This window comes from Pseudophryne corroboree, chromosome 5, assembly GCF_028390025.1.
Source record: "Pseudophryne corroboree isolate aPseCor3 chromosome 5, aPseCor3.hap2, whole genome shotgun sequence".
NCBI classification, from domain to species: domain Eukaryota; kingdom Metazoa; phylum Chordata; class Amphibia; order Anura; family Myobatrachidae; genus Pseudophryne; species Pseudophryne corroboree.
Window position 1 is genome coordinate 588,691,093 of NC_086448.1, and position 26,223 is coordinate 588,717,315.

The 26,223-nt window shown below is 46.0% G+C and overlaps 1 protein-coding gene across 2 annotated transcripts in view; it reads right to left on the minus strand.

Annotated features, from left to right (window-relative positions):
* SOCS6 (suppressor of cytokine signaling 6) overlaps positions 1-25,895 on the minus strand; it is an 86,468-nt gene extending 60,573 nt beyond the window's left edge. Inside the window, exon 1 of one of the 2 annotated variants that reach the window (XM_063923383.1) lies at positions 25,693-25,895. The gene's annotated coding sequence lies outside the window, so the exon portion shown is untranslated. Of the gene's footprint in view, positions 1-24,813; positions 24,904-25,692 lie in introns of those variants that run through there. The other variant, XM_063923384.1, reaches the window with a different exon arrangement.
* Between the last annotated feature and the right edge of the window lie 328 nt (positions 25,896-26,223).

Here is a 26,223-nt window from a genome sequence, read left to right on the forward strand (position 1 = left end):
GAACACAACTCCTTTATAGACACAAATTTGTAAAAAAGAGGCGATCTCCCAGCGATGCTATGTATATGTTCCAAATGGATATGACTCTTGTTCCTCAAACGAAAAACATATTATACAGCATGTTTATTAGTTGTTCTAAATATGTCCACCAATGATTTCCAAGGTCGTCACTCCCGGCAACTGACCTGAGTTTAATATGATGCGTTCACTTAAAGGTTTCTTTAGTACTTTACACAATCCTCTACTCCACGACTTATCTACACCAGGCTTACCTTGAATATAAGCCCTATGTGCAATAAAAGGTATCTTTCTCCACTTCTGTTATGGGTATACGGCCATTCCGTTTTCTCCACACGAAAAGTTCCCAATGACAGCAAATATGGTGCAAAAATGTCTTTTTTTATTCAAAAAGTTATTTCCCCAAACAATCGGGATAAAAACAGTTCATAAAACAATTTAAAAGGGGTACCCTGTTTAAAAGAACAAAAGGCCACTTCCAATGGTACCGGTAGGATGGATAAGGTAAATTTCACCAATTTGGAGGGATTCCTAAGGGAAAAATTACCCAAAAAATGATGCCTACCACCATGGAAAATGGCTACACAGGGTCCTCCTCTCAGTAAACCAACGCGTTTCGGATTAAAAATCCTTCCTCAGGGTATACAGTGGAAGTGACCCCCTGGTCCTTTTATACCTGTCTGACTAAAACACATATTCGCTGCAGCCAATCAGGTTCCACTATTCCTAAAAAAAGCTTAAACTTTCCACATTTGAATCTACAAATGTTGTGAAACGTTTCCATGTATATACATCACCATATTCAGCTGTCTATTATTCTTAAATAACTAACGTAAATCCATAAAAAACATAATTTCATATAATTGGTTAAAAGAGAAATCTGATACAGATCACTGCAAACGTATTTCATTATGGGGAAACGACCCTCCTCCCGGGTAAAAGCAACCACAATTTCCAGAGAGTCCATATATCACGTGGCACCACGTGTGTCCAGCCGGAAACCCGTCGCCGCCTTGTGTATACCGGTTTCCTTGGAAACCGCACGTCCCATGTTCCCGTCATCTGCAGCGGCCGGAAACCCATCACCGTCTTGTGTATACTGGTTTCCTTGGAGATCGCACGTCCCATGTTCCCGTCATTCACAGCGGCTGATAGCCGGAAGTGTCTCTCTCTCGTAGCGTCATACTTCCGGTTAATGAACCGCAAATGCGGAAGTCCAGTGCTCTCCATTGAACCGCAACATCACGGCCGTGTATAATAGAAACAAAGGCAAATGTTAATATTGTATACTACGCCTCTTGTCTTATATAACCATAAAAAACATTATATCATCGCGGAATATCATTAGTATAATGAGATATTGCTCCATACTATTATTTCTACTAATAATGAATTTATTTATTTTTCCTTATATGGGTGTTTATATAATTTGCATATGTATTTTAATAAAATTATTATTAATCTGTAAATAACAATTCTCTTCTCATTACTTCCGATAAAATGGGTTGGTAATGTTCTACAGATATAAGGACATTCTTTCAGATCCTAGAAAGATCTACAAGAACCACTTGGTCTCAAAATCTAAATTGAGACCCTTTGGATATAATGTTTTAAGTTCGTAGATCTTCCTCATTTCCGCTTTCGCTAGTCTTTCTTCATCGTTGTTCTGGCGCCAATTGGAATGAATACTCATAATGGCACAGAAGTTAACAAGATGGCTGATATTACAACCATGTGTATTTTTAAAGTGTTGAGACACACTGTGCGTCTCAAGGCCTTTTTTGATATTACGGACGTGCTCCGCCATCCTGACCTTTAATGCCCTGGTCGTACGTCCTATATACTGTGTGCCACAATCACACTCTAAAAAGGTACACACAATTCTTGGTGGAACAGGTCAAGAATTGTCTAATGGGATATGTCGAATTGGTTTGTGTAGACCTATATTCAGTTATATTATTTCCACTACCTTTACAACTTCGGCACATAATGCACATGCCGCATCTGTAGAACCCTTTTGATCTAACCCTGGTTTGCATTTTTGGGGCCACCACCACGCTGCTCACGACATTTTCTTTAAGATTTTTTGCTTTTCTATACACAAAATTAGGGTGGACCGATACATGTTCTTTCAATATAGGGTCCCTACTCAAAATATCCCAATGTTGTCTCAGAATTTTTTCAATCTGTTTATGTTGGCTATTATAATCTGTTATAAAAGGTATCACCCTACTCTTGATGGGATCTTTTTGTTTATCTTTATTCTCTATTAAACATGTATTTCTGTCTAAATTCGTACCATGATCTCTAGCTATTCTTATAACTTCTAGATCGTATCCTTTTTGCTGAAATTGATCTTGTAAAATGTCTGCATGTCTCTCATATTCCCCAATATCCGTACAGTTGCGTCGAATACGATGGAATTGACTCTTGGGGATACTCTGTAACCAATTTTGATGGTGATTGCTGGTGAAGTTAATAAAAGAATTGCAATCAGTACTCTTCATATGATTGCTGGTTTTAATTACCCCATCCTCTACATAAATCCTCAAATCAAGAAAATTTACCTCCACATCGCTAATCTCAAAAGATAATTTTATATTTGAAATTGGTTATTAAGATGTGTACAGAAAGTGTCAAGGGAGCTACGGTCACCCCCCCACACAAAGACAACGTCATCAATATATCTGTGCCAGGACACCAGACTGGCACCCAGCTGATGGCCACTCCATACTGCCTGTTCTTCCCAATATGCCATGAAAAGATTGGCATAACTGGGTGCCAGTCTGGTGCCCATCGCTGTTCCCGTAAGTTGCAAATAGAAACTGTCCTGAAACCAGAAAAAATTATTTCTAAGAATGAGAGAAATGCCATCAAGGATAAATCCCTTCTCATCTTCCTTTGTACCTATTTGGTTAAGAAAAAATTCGGTAGCTGCCAACCCATGTTCATGCTCAATGACAGTGTACAGTGACTGTACATCAGCTGTCACAATCAAAAAGCCAGGTTGCCAGTTTACCTTCATAAGTCTATTAATGGTACTTATAGTGTCTCTAAGATAAGACTTGGTAGATTGTACAATGGGCTGTAATAATTTATCAACCCATTTTATCGGAAGTAATGAGAAGAGAATTGTTATTTACAGATTAATAATAAATTTTTATTAAAATACATATGCAAATTATATAAACACCCATATAAGGAAAAATAAATAAATTCATTATTAGTAGAAATAATAGTATGGAGCAATATCTCATTATACTAATGATATTCCGCGATGATATAATGTTTTTTATGGTTATATAAGACAAGAGGCGTAGTATACAATATTAACATTTGCCTTTGTTTCTATTATACACGGCCGTGATGTTGCGGTTCAATGGAGAGCACTGGACTTCCGCATTTGCGGTTCATTAACCGGAAGTATGACGCTACGAGAGAGAGACACTTCCGGCTATCAGCCGCTGTGAATGACGGGAACATGGGACGTGCGATCTCCAAGGAAACCAGTATACACAAGACGGTGATGGGTTTCCGGCCGCTGCAGATGACGGGAACATGGGACGTGCGGTTTCCAAGGAAACCGGTATACACAAGGCGGCGACGGGTTTCCGGCTGGACACACGTGGTGCCACGTGATATATGGACTCTCTGGAAATTGTGGTTGCTTTTACCCGGGAGGAGGGTCATTTCCCCATAATGAAATACGTTTGCAGTGATCTGTATCAGATTTCTCTTTTAACCAATTATATGAAATTATGTTTTTTATGGATTTACGTTAGTTATTTAAGAATAATAGACAGCTGAATATGGTGATGTATATACATGGAAACGTTTCACAACATTTGTAGATTCAAATGTGGAAAGTTTAAGCTTTTTTTAGGAATAGTGGAACCTGATTGGCTGCAGCGAATATGTGTTTTAGTCAGACAGGTATAAAAGGACCAGGGGGTCACTTCCACTGTATACCCTGAGGAAGGATTTTTAATCCGAAACGCGTTGGTTTACTGAGAGGAGGACCCTGTGTAGCCATTTTCCATGGTGGTAGGCATCATTTTTTGGGTAATTTTTCCCTTAGGAATCCCTCCAAATTGGTGAAATTTACCTTATCCATCCTACCGGTACCATTGGAAGTGGCCTTTTGTTCTTTTAAACAGGGTACCCCTTTTAAATTGTTTTATGAACTGTTTTTATCCCGATTGTTTGGGGAAATAACTTTTGGAATAAAAAAAAAGACATTTTTGCACCATATTTGCTGTCATTGGGAACTTTTCGTGTGGAGAAAACGGAATGGCCGTATACCCATAACAGAAGTGGAGAAAGATACCTTTTATTGCACATAGGGCTTATATTCAAGGTAAGCCTGGTGTAGATAAGTCGTGGAGTAGAGGATTGTGTAAAGTACTAAAGAAACCTTTAAGTGAACGCATCATATTAAACTCAGGTCAGTTGCCGGGAGTGACGACCTTGGAAATCATTGGTGGACATATTTAGAACAACTAATAAACATGCTGTATAATATGTTTTTCGTTTGAGGAACAAGAGTCATATTCATTTGGAACATATACATAGCATCGCTGGGAGATCGCCTCTTTTTTACAAATTTAAGTCTGTTGGCTTGACCACAAACCTTGGAATTTTCTTCCGTGTAACTGCCCCCCACCCTCGGAGGCTTGCATCCGTGGTCACCAGGACCCAGTCCTGAATGCCGAATCTGCGGCCCTCGAGAAGGTGAGCACTCCGCAGCCACCACAGGAGAGACACCCTGGCCCTGGGGTATAGGGTGATTAACCGATGCATCTGAAGATGTGATCCGGACCACTTGTCCAGTAAGTTCCATTGTCCTTGCATGGAACCAGCCGAAGGGGATGGCCTCGTATGATGCCATCATCCTTCCCAGGACTCGAGTGCAGTGATGCACTGACACCTGTTTTGGTTTTCAATGGATTCCTGACCAGTGTCATGAGACCCTCTTCTGGTCTGTGTCTAGGATTATGCCTAGGCGAGGCAGATGAGCTGTAGGAACCAACTGCGACTTTGGAATATATAGAATCCAGTCGTGTTGCCGTTTCACTTCCAGAGAAGATGATACGCTGTCCAGCAACTGCTCTCTTGATCTCGCTTTTATGAGGAGATCATCCAAGTATGTGATAATAGTGACACCTTGCTTCCGCAGGAGCACCATCATATCCGCCATTACCTTGGTGAAATTGGTAATGACAATCCCGTACCGCAATTCTGAGGTACGCCTGATGAGGTGGATAAATGGGGACACGAAGGTATGCATCCCTTATGTCCCGATTCATTTCAGGCATGCAATGACCGCTCTTAGCGATTCCATCTTGAACCTGAACCTTTTCAGGTATATGTTCAGGGATTTTAATTCAATATGGGTCTAACCGAACCGTCTGGTTTCGGGATTATAACATGGTCGAATAAAAACACCCTCTTGTTGAAGGAGGGGACCCTTGACCACCACCTGTTGAAGATACAATTTACGAATTGCAGTTAACACTGGCTCCCTCTCTTGGGGGGAAGCCCGCCGGGTCCTCGGTGAGGGGGCATCTTCTCACAGTCCAGCCTGTATCCCTGCGATACAATTTCTATTGCCCAGGGATCTAACAGGGAGTGAACCCACTTGTGGCTGAACTTACGAAGGCGTGTCCCCACCGGGCCTAGCTCCGCCTGTGGAGCCCCAGCGACATGCGGTGGATTTTTGTAGAGGCCGGGGAGGACTTCTGTTCCTGGGGACTAGCTGTGTTGAACAGCTTCTTTCCTCTGCCCCCAGCTCTGACAAGAAAGGACGCACCTCAGACTATCTTGTTTCTTTATTCGAAAAGCTGCATTTAATAATGTCGTGCTTTCCTAGGCTGTGCAGGAATATAAGGCAAAAGATCAGAATTACCAGCTATAACTGTGGAGACCAGGCCCGAGAACCTTTCTCCACACAATCCTCAGCCTTCCATATGCCTCTTAAGTCAGCATCATCTGTCCAATGTATATTCTACAGGACACGTCAAGCAGAAATCGACATAGCTTTTGTCTCTAGGACCCAGTATACTCATGTCCCTTTGGGCATGCTTTATACAGGTTGAGTATCCCATATCCAAATATTCCGAAATACGGAATATTCCGAAATACGGACTTTTTTGACTGAGAGTGAGATAGTGAAAACTTTGTTTTTTGATGGCTCAATGTACACAAACTTTGTTTAATACACAAAGTTATTAACGTTATTGTATTAAATGACCTTCAGGCTGTGTGTATAAGGTGTATATGAAACATAAATGAATTGTGTGAATGTACACACACTTTGTTTAATGCACAAAGTTACAAAAAATATTGTCTAAAATTACCTTCAGGCTGTGTGTATAAGGTGTATAATGTAACATAAATGCAATCTGTGCTTAGATTTAGGTCCCATCGCCAAGATATCTCATTATGGTATGCAATTATTCCAAAATACGGAAAAATCCCATATCCAAAATACCTCTGGTCCCAAGCATTTTGGATAAGGGATACTCAACCTGTAATTATATATCTATCACTTAAGACAGCATCTTAAAATATTTATATGCATACTAGGGTCTCAATCTCTGCTGATAAGGTACCTGTCCACGCTGCCACAGCGCTATAAACCCATGCCGACACAATCGCCGGACTTGGGTAGTATACTAGAATGTGCACGCTATCTGCAGGATCCCTGAGAATAGCTAGTGCAAACAGGACACCCAAGGGGAAGATTCTCAACACATCCTGGCCCTAGTGGGGAAAGGATACAGCCTGAGAATTCTCTTGTGGGAAGCTGCCGTCTCTTGTCTGGAGATTCCCACTCTTTTTCCTCATGAGAGGAGGGAAATTTACCTCAGCATTCTTCCCCTTAACATGTGTACTCTCGTGTCAGGGACAGATGAGTCATCAGTGATATGCAAATCATCTTTTATTCCAATAATCATATATTGAATATCTTTTAGCCCTCTTGGCTGTAACTTTGCATTATCGTAGTCGACAGTGGAGTTAAACTCCGTGTCGATACTTTGTTATTTTGGATAGTGAACATAGAGAGACTCTGAAGGACTCTGTGACATAGGGACAGACCAGGGTAGATTTCCTTTCTGTTCCCTAACCTTTTGTGCAATAATTTTACCTCAGCACTTACACATATCCAAACAGGTGTCGGCGTTGTTGACGGAGACACCCTCCCACACACTTATCCACTCTATCACCTCCTTAGAGGAGCCTTTTACCTCAGACATGTCGACACACGCGTACCGACACACCACACACACAGGGGATGCTCTATTTGAAGACAGTTCCCCCACCAGGCCCTTTGGAGAGACAGAGAGAGAGTATGCCAGCACACACCACAGCGCTATATAATACAGGGATGTACACTATACTGAGTGATTTTTCCCTTATAGCAGCTTATATACACAGTTTTGCGCCTAAATTTATGTGCCCCCCCTCTCTTTTTTACCCTTTGTGTACCAGGATACTGCAGGGGAGAGCCTGGGGAGCTTCCTTCCAGCTGAGCTGTGAAGAGAAAATGGCGCCGGTGTGCTGAGGAAGAAGGCACGGCCCCCTCAGCGGCGGGCTTCTGTCCTTTTATGTACTTTAATGGCGGGGGTTAATGCACATATACAGTTTATCAGACTGTATTATGTGCTTTTCGCCAAGTAAGGTAATCTAATTGCTGCCCAGGGCGCCCCTTCCCCCAGCGCCCTGCACCCATCAGTGACCGGAGTGTGTGGTGTGCTTAGGGAGCAATGGCGCACTGCTGCAGTGCTGTGCACTACCTTAATGAAGACCGGAGTCTTCAGCCGCCGATTTTCAACTTCTCTTCGTTCTTCTGGCTCTGCAAGGGGGACGGCGGCGCGGCTCCGGGACCGGACGACCGAGGACTGGGCCTGTGTTCGATTCCTCTGGAGCTAATGGTGTCCAGTAGCCTTAGAAGCCCAAGCTAGCTGCAAGCAGGAAGGTTCGCTTCTCTCCCCTCAGTCCCACGTAGCAGTGAGTCTGTTGCCAGCAGATCTCACTGAAAATAAAAAACCTAACAAATACTTTCTTTTCTAGGAAGCTCAGGAGAGCCCGTAGGGTGCATCCAGCTCTGGCCGGGCACAGATACTAACTGAGGTCTGGAGGAGGGGCATAGAGGGAGGAGCCAGTGCACACCAGATATAGTACCTAATCTTTCTTTTAAGAGTGCCCAGTCTCCTGCGGAGCCCGTCTATACCCCATGGTCCTTACGGAGTACCCAGCATCCACTAGGACGTCAGAGAAATAAATGTTGAATCACACTTGCTTAGCGGTTATTTCTATTTTATAGTGGGGCATACTTCTAACTTAAAATAAAACATAATAGTTCATATGGCCAATTCAATGTTTCAACCCACGGGGGTGAAAAACAGAGCACTAGGGGGTGAAAAACAGAGCAAATCAATTGTTGCTCTGTTTAGACACCCAGTAGCCGCAGGGGTGACACTTCTTGCAGTCTCCTGAGGTGCGAGAAGAAATGCGCTCTGAGTCTATACTTGTGGCATCCAAACAGGCCATTTTACATGCTAAATCCTGTGTGTTTGCACACAACATGTGCGATGTGCATAGGCATCCAAACACAATTGAATCCTGACAATTGTTTGGGCATCTATAATTTCCCATTTACACAGGAAAAACGGACACCCAAAACAATCGCCAAAAGTTAAAGTAGTGGTGAACAGACAGTTCACACAGGAGAATCTTTTCATGTACTTTATCTTTAATCTCCTCAGATGTTCTCTCATTAGCATTTTAACCACTAGACAGCCCTACGTTGCATAAGGCATCAGGGGTCTCATAGTGGACAGAAGTGCTGACAGCAGAAACAGACCTGCACTTATTCCTCTGTACCGTTAGGGAGGATTCTCATTTTCTGTTCAATGCTCTAGTATGACAGGAGAAAGCAGATCCACAATCTATATTTTCTGTTACTATTTAAATAGAGGAGTACAGTTTTGAAACATCCACTCTCCACAGATTTATGCTGCTTTCACATCGCAAAACCTGCTTTTGAAATGGTATTTGAAACGGTTCTTAAAACGGGTCTGAGCAGTTAAACCCCTTTCACATCTCATGTTGTAACCAGTAAAATTACCATTTCATTCCCGTTTTGGTACCTTTCACACTGAACCCGTTTCACCCATAGAAAACAGTGGTTGTCATTATAAATGGACTTTTCTGGCCCACACATTATTATTAATCACTAATTAATTCATTATTAATAATTTGGATAGTCGTACGATGGAACCCAGCAGCTTGAAGCATATCTATTTTTATTAGATGGGATTAGGTACTTGGTTTGTCTTTTTTGGAGGCACAAGTATTATTTATATATTTTTTAAAAATTTTTTTTTTTTTTTTTTAAGACGGAATGGTTAAAAACACGGAAAAAAATGGCGTGGGGTCCCCCCTCCAAAGCATAACCAGCCTCGGGCTCTTTGAGCTGGTCCTGGTTCTAAAAATGCGGGGGGAAAATTGACAGGGGATCCCCCGTATTTTTAAAACCAGCACCGGGCTCTGCGCCTGGTGCAAAAAATACGGGGGACAAAACGAGTAGGGGTCCCCCGTATTTTTCACACCAGCATCGGGCTCCACTAGCTGGACAGATAATGCCACAGCCGGGGGTCACTTTTATGCCGTGCCCTGCGGCCGTGGCATTAAATATCCAACTAGTCACCCCTGGCCGGGGTACCCTGGGGGAGTGGGGACCCCTTCAATCAAGGGGTCCCCCCCCCCAGCCACCCAAGGGCCAGGGGTGAAGCCCGAGGCTGTCCCCCCACATCCAATGGGCTGCGGATGGGGGGGCTGACCGGCGGGTGACCCCACCGCTAGCCGCAAACTTCCCACCATTGAAAGTAATGGAGCGGCTTTGCGATGCGCTGTCTGACAGCTCAGACAGTGCACAGCCAATCAGGTGAGCGCCACGGAAGTAGCGCTTCCTGATTGGCTGAAGGGACTTCAGTGACAGGAGTCACGTGATGTCCCGGCATTCGGGGAGAGGGGTCTCATATGTTAGCATGGGACCCCTTTCGGTCCGCAGGTCCGGGTGTTCGTTTTCTTTTTTTGCCAAGTCCGTGGATTTATCTCTGGACCATGGCTGAGGTGAGTATATTGAACTTTTATTTTCAGGTACCCCTGGATTCTACATGGAGAAGAGGACCGATGTCGGCGTGTGAACATAGGTAAGTATGTGTGTGTCGGCAGTGTGTAATAAAGTTTTACTGTCGACGGTGTCTGTGTCCTGTTTTTATTTGGGTATTTTTTTTCCATTAGAACTACAGGTACCAGCGGGCCAGTTTTTCTCCCGCATGCTGGTACTTGTGGTTCTCCAAGTACCAGCTTGCGGGGGAGGCTTGCTGGGACTTGTAGTACTACTGGAAAAAACAATATCTTTTCATTTACAACAAAGGCTATCAGCCCCCCCATCCGCAGCCCATTGGATGGGGGGGGACAGCCTCGGGCTTCACCCCTGGCCCTTGGGTGGCTGGGGGGGGGGGGGACCCCTTGATTGAAGGGGTCCCCACTCCCCCAGGGTACCCCGGCCAGGGGTGACTAGTTGGATATTTAATGCCACGGCCGCAGGGCACGGCATAAAAGTGACCCCCGGCTGTGGCATTATCTGTCCAGCTAGTGGAGCCCGATGCTGGTGTGAAAAATACGGGGGACCCCTACTCGTTTTGTCCCCCGTATTTTTTGCACCAGCACCTGGCACAGAGCCCGGTGCTGGTTTTAAAAATACGGGGGATCCCCTGTCAATTTTTTCCCCGCATTTTTAGAACCAGGACCAGCTCGAAGAGCCCGAGGCTGGTTATGCTTTGGAGGGGGGACCCCACGCCATTTTTTTCCGTGTTTTTCACATTTAAACGTTTATAAAGCCACTCTCTCATGTGTCTCCTGTGTTTTCCAAGCTGTTTCCTGGTTGTGGCTGGTGACATCACACATGGAGACAGCCTATCATCTTCTGGGGCTTGCAAATACCGTTTCAGACCCTTTCACACTGCACAGTGAAATGGGACTGAAACGGGTAGGACCCTGCTTTTTTACCGTTTCAAAATACCGGTATTTTGAAAACGGTAAATTGAAGGGGACCCTTTCACATCGCAGCTTGACCCGTTTAGGAAGCCAGTTAAAACGGCAAAATACCGGGTATAAGCTGCGGTGTGAAAGGGGTATTAGGGACGGTAGATGCTAGAATCTAATTGTAGAAAGGACCTCTGATGTCAGGGGGAGGAGCCAAGACCAGTGGGAGGAGCTAGATCAGCGGTATAGTCCTTCTACTATCCACACTACCAACTACTCATTTTAGTAATACGAGCCACCATGCCCTAAGTTTGGCGAGGGTACATTCCGAGTACCCTATTCGGGCATGGCTCCTCCCCCTGGTGACGTCCCCAACTTGGTTTTAGACCTAACCATTTAGGGACACCTCAGTTGCTCATTACAAAAAGTGGTTGAATTACTACAGTGTGGTTTGTGGTGAAGTTTTAATCCGTGTTTAAACATTGTCTATTTTCATACTTTCACATTTATCTTCTCCATACACATCACTTTAAGTTGACAGAAGGATAACCCTCACACCTCATTTCACATATCTTTCTTTATTACACACTTTCCTGCTTTTATTGGATTTAACACAATAAACTACAGTGTGAGGTGGTGTAAAAGTGTAACATTGGCAACATTGTTATTTACATTGTAAAAAAATACACAAGAATCAGAAACATCACCAGCAATGTCTGTATAATAATTTTGTTCTGCTATGGTATGTGTACATACTGTATAGTTAATGCTATCTGTACCCTACAATTTTAACTTTATTATCTATTAAACGTTATATTCATTGGAGGTGTGCCCCACTATGAAGTAGAACGTCAGTGGCGTAAAGCTCGTAGTTCAAGTGACTTTCTCACATATAAGACCTTTCAGCACTGTTATCGTAATTCTCTGGACACTGCCAAACAAACATATTTCCAATCTCTCATCTCCGCTCAAGAATCTAACCCCAAACGACTTTTTAATACATTTCAATCACTTCTTAACCTTCCCTCACCAATCCCACCAGCCACTATCAGTTCGCAAGATCTTGCTTACTAGTTCGAGGACAAGATTGATAAGAACTGAAATGAATTAGTATGCTCTTCCACAGCCAGTGGCCTGATGAATTCCATTCCTGAACCCTCTAACACCTTGGGGTACATTTACTAAGATTCGTATTTTCCAGAATCATGTCCAAGTTCAATCACGAATGACATCGACAGTGTAAAATTGCAACTTTTTGAATTGATTACGATGGATTTACTAAGCTGTCGTATTCGGGTTTTTCTTTTGTTCCGATGTCGATGTCATTCGTGGTTTTTTACCTATTTTTACGGCAGTGATTAGCAAAACACTGCCGACTTTTTTTACAATCAATCTCGGCCGGATCTGTGTGATCCGTGCTGGGGTTTTTTTTTTTTTTTTAATTAAACACTGTAAAATAATAAAAAAAAATGCGTGGGGTCCCCCCTCCTAAGCATAACCAGCCTCGGGCTCTTTGAGCCGATCCTGGTTGCAAAAATATGGGGAAAAAAATGACAGGGGTTCCCCCATATTTAAGCAACCAGCATCGGGCTCTGCGCCTGGTCCTGGTCCCAAAAATACGGGGGACAAAAAGAGTAGGGGTCCCCCGTATTTTTAAAACCAGCACCGGGCTCCACTAGCTGGACAGATAATGCCACAGCCGGGGGTCACTTTTATATAGTGCCCTGCGGCCGTGGCATCAAAAATCCAACTAGTCACTCCTGGCCGGGGTACCCTGGGGGAGTGGGGACCCCTTCAATCAAGGGGTCCCCCCCCCCAGCCACCCAAGGGCCAGGGGTGAAGCCCGAGGCTGTCCCCCCCCATCCAATGGGCTGCGGATGGGGAGGCTGATAGCCTTTGTTGTAAAAGAAAAGATATTGTTTTTAGTAGCAGTACTACAAGGCCCAGCAAGCCTCCCCCGCATGCTGGTACTTGGAGAACCACAAGTACCAGCATGCGACGGAAAAACAGGCCCGCTGGTACCTGTAGTACTACTACTAAAAAAATACCCAAAAAAAGACAAGACACACACACCGTGAAAGTATAATTTTATTACATACATACACACATACATACATACTTACCTTAAGTTCCCACGCAGGTCGGTCCTCTTCTCCAGTAGAATCCAAGGGGTACCTGTTGAAGAAATTATACTCACGAGATCCAGGGGTCCAGGCTCCTCGGGAAATCCAGGGGTAATCCACGTACTTGCATAAAATAAGAAAACGGAAAGCCGAGCCACGAACTGAAAGGAGCCCCATGTTTTCACATGGGACTCCTTTCCACGAATGCCAGAAACCCACTCTGACTGATGTCTAAGTGGGTTTCTTCAGCCAATCAGGGAGTGCCACGTTGTAGCACTCTCCTGATCAGCTGTGTGGTCCTGTCCTCACTGACAGGCAGCACACGGCAGTGTTACAATGTAGCGCCTATGCGCTACATTGTAACCAATGATGGGAACTTTCTGCTCAGCGGTGACGTCACTTTAGGTCAACCACAGGGCAGAAAGTTCCCATCATTGGTTACAATGTAGCGCATAGGCGCTACATTGTAACACTGCCGTGTGCTGCCTGTCAGTGAGGACAGGAGCACACAGCCGATCAGGAGAGTGCTACAACGTGGCACTCCCTGATTGGCTGAAGAAACCCACTTAGACATCAGTCAGAGTGGGTTTCTGGCATATGTGGAAAGGAGTCCCATGTGAAAACATGGGGCCCCTTTCAGTTCGTGGCTCGGCTTTCCGTTTTCTTATTTTATGCAAGTACGTGGATTACCCCTGGATTTCCCGAGGAGCCTGGACCCCTGGATCTCGTGAGTATAATTTCTTCAACAGGTACCCCTTGGATTCTACTGGAGAAGAGGACCGACCTGCGTGGGAACTTAAGGTAAGTATGTATGTATGTGTGTATGTATGTAATAAAATTATACTTTCACGGTGTGTGTGTCTTGTCTTTTTTTGGGTATTTTTTTAGTAGTAGTACTACAGGTACCAGCGGGCCCGTTTTTCCATCGCATGCTGGTACTTGTGGTTCTCCAAGTACCAGCATGCGGGGGAGGCTTGCTGGGCCTTGTAGTACTGCTACTAAAAACAATATCTTTTCTTTTACAACAAAGGCTATCAGCCTCCCCATCCGCAGCCCATTGGATGGGGGGGGACAGCCTCGGGCTTCACCCCTGGCCCTTGGGTGGCTGGGGGGGGGGGACCCCTTGATTGAAGGGGTCCCCACTCCCCCAGGGTACCCCGGCCAGGAGTGACTAGTTGGATTTTTGATGCCACGGCCGCAGGGCACTATATAAAAGTGACCCCCGGCTGTGGCATTATCTGTCCAGCTAGTGGAGCCCGGTGCTGGTTGTAAAAATACGGGGGACCCCTACTCTTTTTGTCCCCCGTATTTTTGGGACCAGGACCAGGCGCAGAGCCCGATGCTGGTTGCTTAAATATGGGGGAACCCCTGTCATTTTTTTCCCCATATTTTTGTAACCAGGATCGGCTCATAGAGCCCGAGGCTGGTTATACTTAGGAGGGGGGACCCCACGCAATTTTTTTTGAACAAATAAGCACTTTCCCACCCCTTCCCACTGATATACATGCACGGATCTCATGGATCCGTGCATGCCTATCCAATCACGAATAAAAAAAAAGGTCTGTTTTTTTTTAGCACTTTTTTACGAGTTGTAATTTTTCACGGCAGTGTTTGTTTGTTTTTTGCTTTGCACTTCTTAGTAAATGACCGAGATTCATACTTAAACAGCCGCGTTTTGACCGATGGTGTATTCATTCGTAATTTTTTACCTGAACTTGCAAAAAATTACGAATGCCCTCATCACTGCCGTGATTAGTGCTTAGTAAATTACCGAGATGACACTTTGATGAAAAAACGGCATCTCGGTCAAAATCGGGAGCTTAGTAAATTTCCCCCCTTGTCTTCATTTGATCCCGCAAATGAAGATGAAGTATCTGCACTCTTCTCATCTGCCTATTCTACTACCTCTTCTCGTGATTCTATACCCTCACAAATTAGTAAATATCTGACTCCTGTGCTCATCCTAGCCTTAACGGAGGGCCTAATTCAGACCTGATCGCAGCAGCAAATTTGCTAGCTAATGGACAAAACCATGTGCACTGCAGGGGGGGCAGATATAACATGTGCAGAGAGTTAGATTTGGGTGGGGTGTGTTCAAACTGAATTCTAAATTGCAGTGTAAAAATAAAGCAGCCAGTATTTACCCTGCACAGAAACAATATAACCCACCCAAATCTAACTCTCTCTGCATATGTTATATCTGTCCCCCACCCCCCCTGCAGTGCACATGGTTTTGCCCATTAGCCAACAAATCTTCTGCTGCGATCAGATCTGAGCTAACTGAAAACTGAAAAATTAACTGAAATCTTCTGCTGCGATCAGATCTGAAAACTCTGTAATCGCTCTGTCTACTGGTATCTTTCCTACTCTGTACAAGCATTCAGGGATTACTCCAATTCTCTAAAAAAATTAAATTAAATTCTGACCCTTTCTCTGTAATTACCGTACCATTTCTCTGCTCCTATGCCCTCCAAGCTACTTGAGAGACTTGCCTACACTCGCTTCACACACTTTCTTAACTCACATAGCTTACTGGACCCACTTTAGTCAGGATTTCGTGCCCAACACTCCTGAGACAGCACTGACTAAGGTAATGACTGATCTGGTCACTGCAAAGTCCAAAGGCCATTACTCACTACTTATATCCCTTTTCCACCAAAACACGGGTAAATGCGCGGGGGCGCGCATTTATCCGTGTTTTTCCCTAGTGGAAAAGGATCCCCTGCAAATTCCCGGATCAAGTGATCCGGGAATCCTACCCGGGTAGCTTGCCGGGTTGAACACGTGTTGAATTCGGTAAGCTGTGTAGTGTGAACGGGAGCCGTGTCGAGGCGACACGGCTCCCGTTCACAGTGTATGGGAGGGCGGCTCTGGAGATCATGTGATCTCCCAGCGCCGCCCCTGCCGCGTCACTAGCAGCGTCACCAACCCGGCAATATGCCGGGTTGGTGAGCGCTGTGGGAAAGGGGGCTGTAGCAGTGGAAAAGGGGTATTATTCTCCCTGATCTTTCTGCTGCTTGACCACTCTCTTCTCAAAATAAACACCAAAATCCCTAGGTCTTCAGGACACAGCCCTTTCTTGGTTCTCAGCCTACCTATCTAATTGTTCCTTCAGTGTTCGTTTCTCCGATTCTACCGCCTCTTCACTACCTCTCTCAGTTGGAGTACCGCAAGCCTCAGTCTTAGGTCCTCTGCTTTTCTCAATCTATACCACATCTCTTTACAAATTAATCAGCTCTTTTGGATTTCAGTATCATCTAAATGCGGATGATACACAAATCTACCCATCCTCTCCAGATTTGTCACCATCTGTATTGGGCTGTGTCACTGGATGCCTTTCTGCCATTTCATCTTTGAGGACATCTCACCACCTCAAACTTAATAGTTCCAAAACAGAATTAATTATATTTCCACCAGCCAATAGTAATTAGCAACCTGATATCTCTATCACTGTTGATAACTCAGCAATCAACCCTACCCCACAAGCTTACTGACTGCCTTGGTTTCATTCTTGACTCTGAACTCTCCTTTGTTCCCCACATTCAATCTGTCTCAAAATCGTGTTACATACATCTAAAGGGCCCTACACACTTAAAGATTATCTGTCCAATCTGTCTGATTGGAAAGAAAATCTGGCAATGTCTGGGAGCAAATGACAATCAACCATTTGCTCCCAAAATCCAGAAAATGGACAGAAAATAAGAATTTACTTACCGATAATTCTATTTCTCATAGTCCGTAGTGGATGCTGGGGACTCCGAAAGGACCATGGGGAATAGCGGCTCAGCAGGAGACTGGGCACAAAAGTAAAAAGCTTTAGGACTACCTGGTGTGCACTGGCTCCTCCCCCTATGACCCTCCTCCAAGCCTCAGTTAGGATACTGTGCCCGGACGAGCGTACACAATAAGGAAGGATTTTGAATCCCGGGTAAGACTCATACCAGCCACACCAATCACACCGTACAACTTGTAATCTGAACCTAGTTAACAGCATGATAACAGAAGGAGCCTCTGAAAAGATGGCTCACAACAACAATAACCCGATTTTGTAACAATAACTATGTACAAGTAATGCAGACAATCCGCACTTGGGATGGGCGCCCAGCATCCACTACGGACTATGAGAAATAGAATTATCGGTAAGTAAATTCTTATTTTCTCTAACGTCCTAGTGGATGCTGGGGACTCCGAAAGGACCATGGGGATTATACCAAAGCTCCCAAACGGGCGGGAGAGTGCGGATGACTCTGCAGTACCGAATGAGAGAACTCCAGGTCCTCCTCAGCCAGGGTATCAAATTTGTAGAATTTAGCAAACGTGTTTGCCCCTGACCAAGTAGCTGCTCGGCAAAGTTGTAAAGCCGAGACCCCTCGGGCAGCCGCCCAAGATGAGCCCACTTTCCGTGTGGAATGGGCTTTAACAGATTTTGGCTGTGGCAGGCCTGCCACAGAATGTGCAAGCTGAATTGTACTACAAATCCAACGAGCAATCGTCTGCTTAGAAGCAGGAGCACCCAGCTTGTTGGGTGCATACAGGATAAACAGCGAATCAGATTTTCTGACTCCAGCCGTCCTGGAAACATACATTTTCAGGGCCCTGACTACGTCCAGCAACTTGGAATCCTCCAAGTCCCTAGTAGCCGCAGGCACCACAATAGGCTGGTTCAAGTGAAAAGCTGAAACCACCTTAGGGAGAAATTGAGGACGAGTCCTCAATTCTGCCCTGTCCGTATGAAAAATTAGGTAAGGGCTTTTATAGGATAAAGCCGCCAATTCTGAGACACGCCTGGCTGAAGCCAGGGCCAACAGCATTACCACTTTCCATGTGAGATATTTTAAGTCCACAGTGGTGAGTGGTTCAAACCAATGTGATTTTAGGAATCCCAAAACTACATTGAGATCCCAAGGTGCCACTGGAGGCACAAAAGGAGGCTGTATATGCAGTACTCCCTTGACAAACGTCTGAACTTCAGGAACAGAAGCCAGTTCTTTTTGGAAGAATATTGACAGGGCCGAAATTTGAACCTAAATGGACCCTAATTTGAGGCCCATAGACAGTCCTGTTTGCAGGAAATGCAGGAAACGACCCAGTTGAAATTCCTCTGTAGGGGCCTTCCTGGCCTCGCACCATGCAACATATTTACGCCAAATACGGTGATAATGTTGTACGGTTACATCCTTCCTGGCTTTGATCAGGGTAGGGATGACTTCATCCGGAATGCCTTTTTCCTCCAGGATCCGGCGTTCAACCGCCATGCCGTCAAACGCAGCCGCGGTAAGTCTTGGAACAGACATGGTCCCTGCTGGAGCAGGTCCTTTCTTAGAGGTAGAGGCCACGGGTCTTCCGTGAGCATCTCTTGAATTTCCGGGTACCAAGTCCTTCTTGGCCAATCCGGAGCCACGAGTATAGTCTTTACTCCTCTCCTTCTTATGATTCTCAGTACTTTTGGTATGAGAGAAAGAGGAGGGAACACATACACTGACTGGTACACCCACGGTGTTACCAGAGCGTCCACAGCTATTGCCTGAGGGTCCCTTGACCTGGCGCAATATCTGTCCAGTTTTTTGTTGAGGCGGGACGCCATCATGTCCACCTTTGGTTTTTCCCAACGGTTCACAATCATGTGGAAGACTTCTGGGTGAAGTCCCCACTCCCCCGGGTGAAGATCGTGTCTGCTGAGGAAGTCTGCTTCCCAGTTGTCCACTCCCGGAATGAACACTGCTGACAGTGCTATCACATGATTCTCCGCCCAGCGAAGAATCCTTGCCACTTCCATCATTGCCCTCCTGCTTCTTGTGCCGCCCTGTCTGTTTACGTGGGCGACTGCCGTGATGTTGTCCGACTGGATCAACACCGGCTGACCCTGAAGCAGAGGTCTTGCCTGACTTAGGGCATTGTAAATGGCCCTTAGTTCCAGGATATTTATGTGAAGTGACGTTTCCATGCTTGACCACAAGCCCTGGAAATTTCTTCCCTGTGTGACTGCTCCCCAGCCTCTCAGGCTGGCATCCGTGGTCACCAGGACCCAATCCTGAATGCCGAATCTGCGGCCCTCTAGGAGATGAGCACTCTGTAACCACCACAGGAGAGACACCCTTGTCCTTGGAGACAGGGTTATCCGCTGATGCATTTGAAGATGCGATCCGGACCATTTGTCCAGCAGATCCCACTGAAAAGTTCTTGCGTGGAATCTGCCGAATGGAATCGCTTCGTAAGAAGCCACCATCTTTCCCAGGACCCTTGTGCATTGGTGTACTGACACTTGGCCTGGTCTTAGGAGGTTCCTGACTAGGTCGGATAACTCCTTGGCTTTCTCCTCCGGGAGAAACACCTTTTTCTGTACTGTGTCCAGAATCATCCCTAGTAACAGCAGACGTGTCGTCGGAATCAGCTGCGATTTTGGAATATTTAGAATCCATCCGTGCTGTCGTAGTACTACTTGAGATAGTGCTACTCCGACCTCTAACTGTTCTCTGGACCTTGCCCTTATCAGGAGATCGTCCAAGTAAGGGATAATTAAGACGCCTTTTCTTCGAAGAAGAATCATCATTTCGGCCATTACCTTGGTAAAGACCCGGGGTGCCGTGGACAATCCAAACGGCAGCGTCTGAAACTGATAGTGACAGTTCTGTACCACAAACCTGAGGTACCCTTGGTGAGAAGGGCAAATTGGGACATGGAGGTAAGCATCCTTGATGTCCAGAGACACCATATAGTCCCCTTCTTCCAGGTTCGCTATCACTGCTCTGAGTGACTCCATCTTGAACTTGAACCTTTTTATGTAAGTGTTCAAGGATTTCAGATTTAAAATGGGTCTCACCGAGCCGTCCGGCTTCGGTACCACAAACAGCGTGGAATAATACCCCTTTCCCTGTTGTAGGAGGGGTACCTTGATTATCACCTGCTGGGAATACAGCTTGTGAATGGCTTCCAATACCGCCTCTCTGTCGGGGGGAGACATTGGTAAAGCAGACTTCAGGAACCGGCGAGGGGGAGACATCTCGAATTCCAATTTGTACCCCTGAGATACTACCTGCAGGATCCAGGGGTCCACTTGCGAGTGAGCCCACTGCGCGCTGAAATTCTTGAGACGGGCCCCCACCGTGCCTGAGTCCGCTTGTAAGGCCCCAGCGTCATGCTGAGGACTTGGCAGAAGCGGGGGAGGGCTTCTGTTCGTGGGAAGAGGCTGTCTGCTGCAGTCTTTTTCCCCTTCCTCTGCCCCGGGGCAGATATGAGTGGCCTTTTGCCCGCTTGCCCTTATGGGGACGAAAGGACTGAGCCTGAAAAGACGGTATCTCTTTCTGCTGCGAGGTGACTTGGGGTAAAAAGGTGGATTTTCCAGCCGTTGCCGTGGCCACCAGGTCCGATAGACCGACCCCAAATAACTCCTCCCCTTTATACGGCAATACTTCCATATGCCGTTTGGAATCCGCATCACCTGACCACTGTCGTGTCCATAATCCTCTTCTGGCAGAAATGGACATCGCACTTACTCTTGATGCCAGTGTGCAAATATCCCTCTGTGCATCTCGCATATATAGAAATGCATCCTTTAAATGCTCTATAGTCAATAATATATTGTCCTTGTCTAGGGTATCAATATTTTCAGTCAGGGAATCCGACCAAGCCACCCCAGCACTGCACATCCAGGCTGAGGCGATTGCTGGTCGCAGTATAATACCAGTATGTGTGTATATACTTTTAAGGATATTTTCCAGCTTTCTGTCAGCTGGTTCCTTGAGGGCGGCCGTATCTGGGGACGGTAACGCCACTTGTTTTGATAAGCGTGTGAGCGCCTTATCTACGCTAGGGGGTGTTTCCCAACGCGCCCTAACCTCTGGCGGGAAAGGGTATAATGCCAATAACTTTTTAGAAATTAGCAGTTTTTTATCGGGGGAAACCCACGCTTCATCACACACCTCATTTAATTCATCTGATTCAGGAAAAACTACGGGTAGTTTTTTCACACCCCACATAATACCCTTTTTTGTGGTACTTGTAGTATCAGAAATGTTCAAAACCTCCTTCATTGCCGTGATCATGTAACGTGTGGCCCTACTGGAAAATACGTTTGTTTCCTCACCGTCGACACTGGAGTCAGTGTCCGTGTCTGGGTCTGTGTCGACCACCTGAGGTAACGGGCGCTTTAGAGCCCCTGACGGTGTTTGAGACGCCTGTACAGGTATTAACTGATTTGCCAGCTGTCTCATGTCGTCAACAGTCTTTTGTAAAGTGCTGACACTATCACGTAATTCTTTCCATAAGACCATCCAGTCAGGTGTCGACTCCCTAGGGGGTGACATCACTAACACAGGCAATTGCTCCGCCTCCACATCATTTTCCTCCTCATACATGTCGACACAACGTACCGACACAGCACACACACAGGGAATGCTCTGATAGAGGACAGGACCCCACTAGCCCTTTGGGGAGACAGAGGGAGAGTTTGCCAGCACACACCAGAGCGCTATATATATACAGGGATAACCTTATATAAGTGTTTTTCCCTAATATAGCTGCTGTATATTTATATGCCAAATTAGTGCCCCCCCTCTCTTGTTTTAGTGTGCTGAGGAGATAGGCCCCGCCCCTTTTTCGGCGGCCTTTCTCCCGCTTTTTTATGTAAAAATTGGCAGGGGTTAAATACATCCATATAGCCCAGGAGCTATATGTGATGTATTTTTTGCCAAAAAAGGTGTTTTTATTGCGTCTCAGGGCGCCCCCCCCCCCAGCGCCCTGCACCCTCAGTGACCGGAGTGTGAAGTGTGCTGAGAGCAATGGCGCACAGCTGCAGTGCTGTGCGCTACCTTATAGAAGACAGGACGTCTTCTGCCGCCGATTTTCCGGACCTCTTCCGTCTTCTGGCTCTGTAAGGGGGACGGCGGCGCGGCTCTGGGACCCATCCATGGCTGGGCCTGTGATCGTCCCTCTGGAGCTAATGTCCAGTAGCCTAAGAAGCCCAATCCACTCTGCACGCAGGTGAGTTCGCTTCTTCTCCCCTTAGTCCCTCGGTGCAGTGAGCCTGTTGCCAGCAGGTCTCACTGAAAATAAAAAACCTACTTTAAACTTTTACACTAAGCAGCTCAGGAGAGCCCCTTAGCCTGCACCCGTCTCGTTCGGGCACAAAAATCTAACTGAGGCTTGGAGGAGGGTCATAGGGGGAGGAGCCAGTGCACACCAGGTAGTCCTAAAGCTTTTCACTTTTGTGCCCAGTCTCCTGCGGAGCCGCTATTCCCCATGGTCCTTTCGGAGTCCCCAGCATCCACTAGGACGTTAGAGAAATGGTTGTTAAGATCAATTGTTTTAACGAAACAAACTTAACCAATTTGTTTGAAAGTCCATTTTTGTCTGTTGTCCAGTGTTTGAGAGCAAATGGTCAATTGTCATTTGCTCCCATACATTACCAGATTTTTGTTCCAACCAGAAAGATTGGACAGATAATCTTTAAGTGTGTAGGGCACTTTAGAAACATACCCAAAACACAACCATATCTTACACAAGACACAGCAAAAACTCTGATCCATGCTCTCATTATCTCCTACATACATAATTCTCCTGACTGGTCTTCCCAAACATAGGCTCTCACCACTACAATCCATTTTGAATGCAGCTGCAAGGCTAATCTTCCTCGCTAGACGTTCATCATCTGCAGATACGCTTTGTCAGTCCCTCAATTGGTTACTGGTATTCTACCGTATTAAATATAAAATACTTTTACTTACATACAAGGCTAGTAACCAAAATGCACCAACGTACATCTTTTCACTCATCTCAAAATATCTCCCTACCCGACCTCTCCGCTCTGCATCTCTCATCCACACGTATTACTTGTTCCTACTCAAAATTACAGGACTTTATCCGGGCTTCACCCTCCCATGCACAATAAGACTCACCTCTAGTCTGCAAACCTTTAAACGTTCCCTGAAAATCCAACTCTTCAGACAAACCTATCAAATTCCAGACCAACCCATATAATCTTCAATGCTTCCCTATCTAATTACATCCTCTCCATACAGTACACATAACCTCAAATATTTTGCCTTTTCTCACTCTCCTGACGCTTGGCGAACATTGCTGGGTGATCATATCATACAACCCATTAAGAACCTAGTAATCTGGTGGACCATTATGCAATAGGTAGCATTTATCCTTGTGTACAAAGGCCTATTTCCCTATAGATTGTAAGCTTGCGAGCAGAGCCTTCCTACCTCTATATCTGTCTGTTTTTTGCCCAGTTTTAATCTAATTGTAAAGCGCAACGGAATATCCTGCGCTATTTAAGAAACTGTAAATAAATAAATAATAAATAAGATAGTTGGCTGATTATGGGGTCTATTCACGTAGCAGTGAAAAGCCCTGTTTTGCGTTAAACAGGGCTTTTCTCTGCCTACTGCAATTCACAGAGCGGGTTACCGTGGAGAAGTCTCTGACTTCTCCAGCGGTACCCCCACTCTGTGCCTGAATCGCATCACCATACCTTTGTATGGTGAGTGCGATTCATGAAGGTGCAGAAAGCTCAGCTTTCCGCTTCTCCATGGAGTTCAGGTTCGCCATCTCAGGACGGCGTAACCTGAACTGTGGTGCAGAGACGGCAGGGAAGCTCAATCCTTCCCTCGCTCTGCTCGGCACCTGGCGCAGGCTCCGCCCCCTGACCTCCCAACAACCACTGCAGCCTGCCGGGAGGTCAACAAGCTACACATGCGCAAAGGGACCTGCCGCTGGACTCCGCGCATCGCAGGGAGGGACCGCTGGAGATGACCTCACCGCAGGAGCCCCAGACACCGCAGCGTCGGAAGGGTAAGTATACATGAATTGCTACTTATTACAGCTATACATCGCATCGAAGCGATGCGATGTATAGTGATAAGTAGCAATTCTGTTTTCGTTTTCTACATGAATAGACCCCTATATGGCAATACTATACTCCATTTGATCTCATGTACGCTTACTACATTCAAATCACTCCATGCTAACAAGGCAAAGAAAAAACACCTGTCACATGCAAGTGTTAATACTACACATGACAGGAGAGATGTAGTTTCACTTTAGTGTGCCAGAATTTGGGTGCAATAAGAGATATTGATTTTTAACTGAAAGTGTGATAATGTATAAAGTACATGGCTTAAAGACAAGGCAGAAATGCTCTACTTTACAGAAGGCTATTCAGATTTAGTCTCCTAGTTAATATAAGTACCTTGCACATATTTAAAAGGCATTCCCACAGCAACTTTATATGCATGTCACATGTATATATGTAACTTTGGTCCCAATGTATCATGCCTTGGAGAGTGATAAACAGTACAGTGATAAAGTACCAGCCAATCAACTCCTGTAATTTTTCATGCACAGCCTGTAACATGGCAGTTAGGCACTGGTTGGTGCTTTATTACCGTGCTATTTACCTCTCCAAGCAGTGTCGGACTGGGGCATGAAGGGCCCACCGGGGTAATGCAGTAATAGGGGCCCATACTTAGGGGCGTGGCCAGCCTCCACAGAGGATCGAAATACAATAGTCTAGTGCAGTGTAATGCAACATATCTACCATGTATAATACAAATGCACAGTCTGGAACCTGATCCCTAGAGGAAGGAGTGCACCCTCAGGCAGTGGGGCCTACCGGTGGTTTCCCTGGTACCCCTGTGGGCCAGTCCGACCCGGTCTCCAAGGCTTGATAAATTTGGGTCTTTGTTACCGAATCCAAAACTGAAGAAGCACATTGTTTCACTGCAACGTGAAATGTGACAAAACATAAATAGTGGCACAAAGTGGTCAGAAACAATTTTAAATCTATTTAAACAAACATGTTGTAGTAGTAACCTCACTAGGAGAGCGAATCTCAGAACTTACCAATGAACAATTGGGCCTGTATAAATATTGGAGCACTTTGCACCACACAAACAAAGGCAAGCATGGAACACTACTACTGCACACACAGAACTATATCATTGCACACACAGAACTATAGCACAGTGACAGGACACGACACATAGGACTGATGTGATGAGAAGGCACAGCAGGCCGGGGCACGGTACCGGGCTGGGCTGCCTCTTTGTCCCCACGTTGTCTCCAGCGTACCGAAGTAACTGTCCGTAACACATGCCAACACACGTGTAACGTACAGGTGTGCGCAGACACAGGTGGACATATTAGGTAGGTGCTGGAACATCCCGGGCAGGTAGGTGCCCCTGCATGCATCTCAGGGTACACACATCCTCCCAGCCTCCCCCGATAGCACTCTCACTGCTGACTCCGCCTGGACCCGCTCATCACAAAGCCTCCGCATAGCGCCTGACCAGCACCCAAGCTGCGGCGGCGGCGCCTCCTCCCCGGGCCTGACCCGTACCCTCCTCACCGGGCCTGACCCGCACCCTCCCTGCGGCGCCTCCTCCCCGGGCCTGACCCGTACCCTCCTCACCGGGCCTGACCCGCACCCTCCCTGCGGCGCCTCCCCACGCAAGACACACAAAGCTTCTCCGGGACGGAGCCATGTCCTCACCTTATTCCGCACCGCAAGGCCTCTTGTCCCTTTCCGTGCCAGGCCACATGCAGCCCTCTACTCGGCCCAATCCGCTGCTCGGTGCGGCCCCACAGACAGAGCCGGCCATGAGAGGAGGAGCAGGACTAGGAGGTAAGACTACAACTCCCAGCGACCCCCGCGGCAACACGGACGGAGTTCTGGTAAATAAACGCAACTTTATTTGTATTAGCACACGGCTGCAGAAAGGAGCGCTGTAGGTTCCTGGTTCCCTTGACCCTAACTTTCACACAGAGCATGTGACGTTCCCCAGCACAGTGCCAGGCGTGCAGCATAGTGACAGTGTTAGTGGGTTGTTCTGTCAGTTTAGGGGCTTTGGAGAGAAAGTGGATAAGCCCGAAATTTGGCCCAAGATTGTGCTAGATACCTTGATTTGATTGCAAAATTTATTACAATTCTAATTTGCAATGTTTGGATAGTGCTTCTGGCCTTCTGCATGACTTTTCTTTGTGACACTACAGATCTCAGCAAATTAGCAACTCTCATTACTTG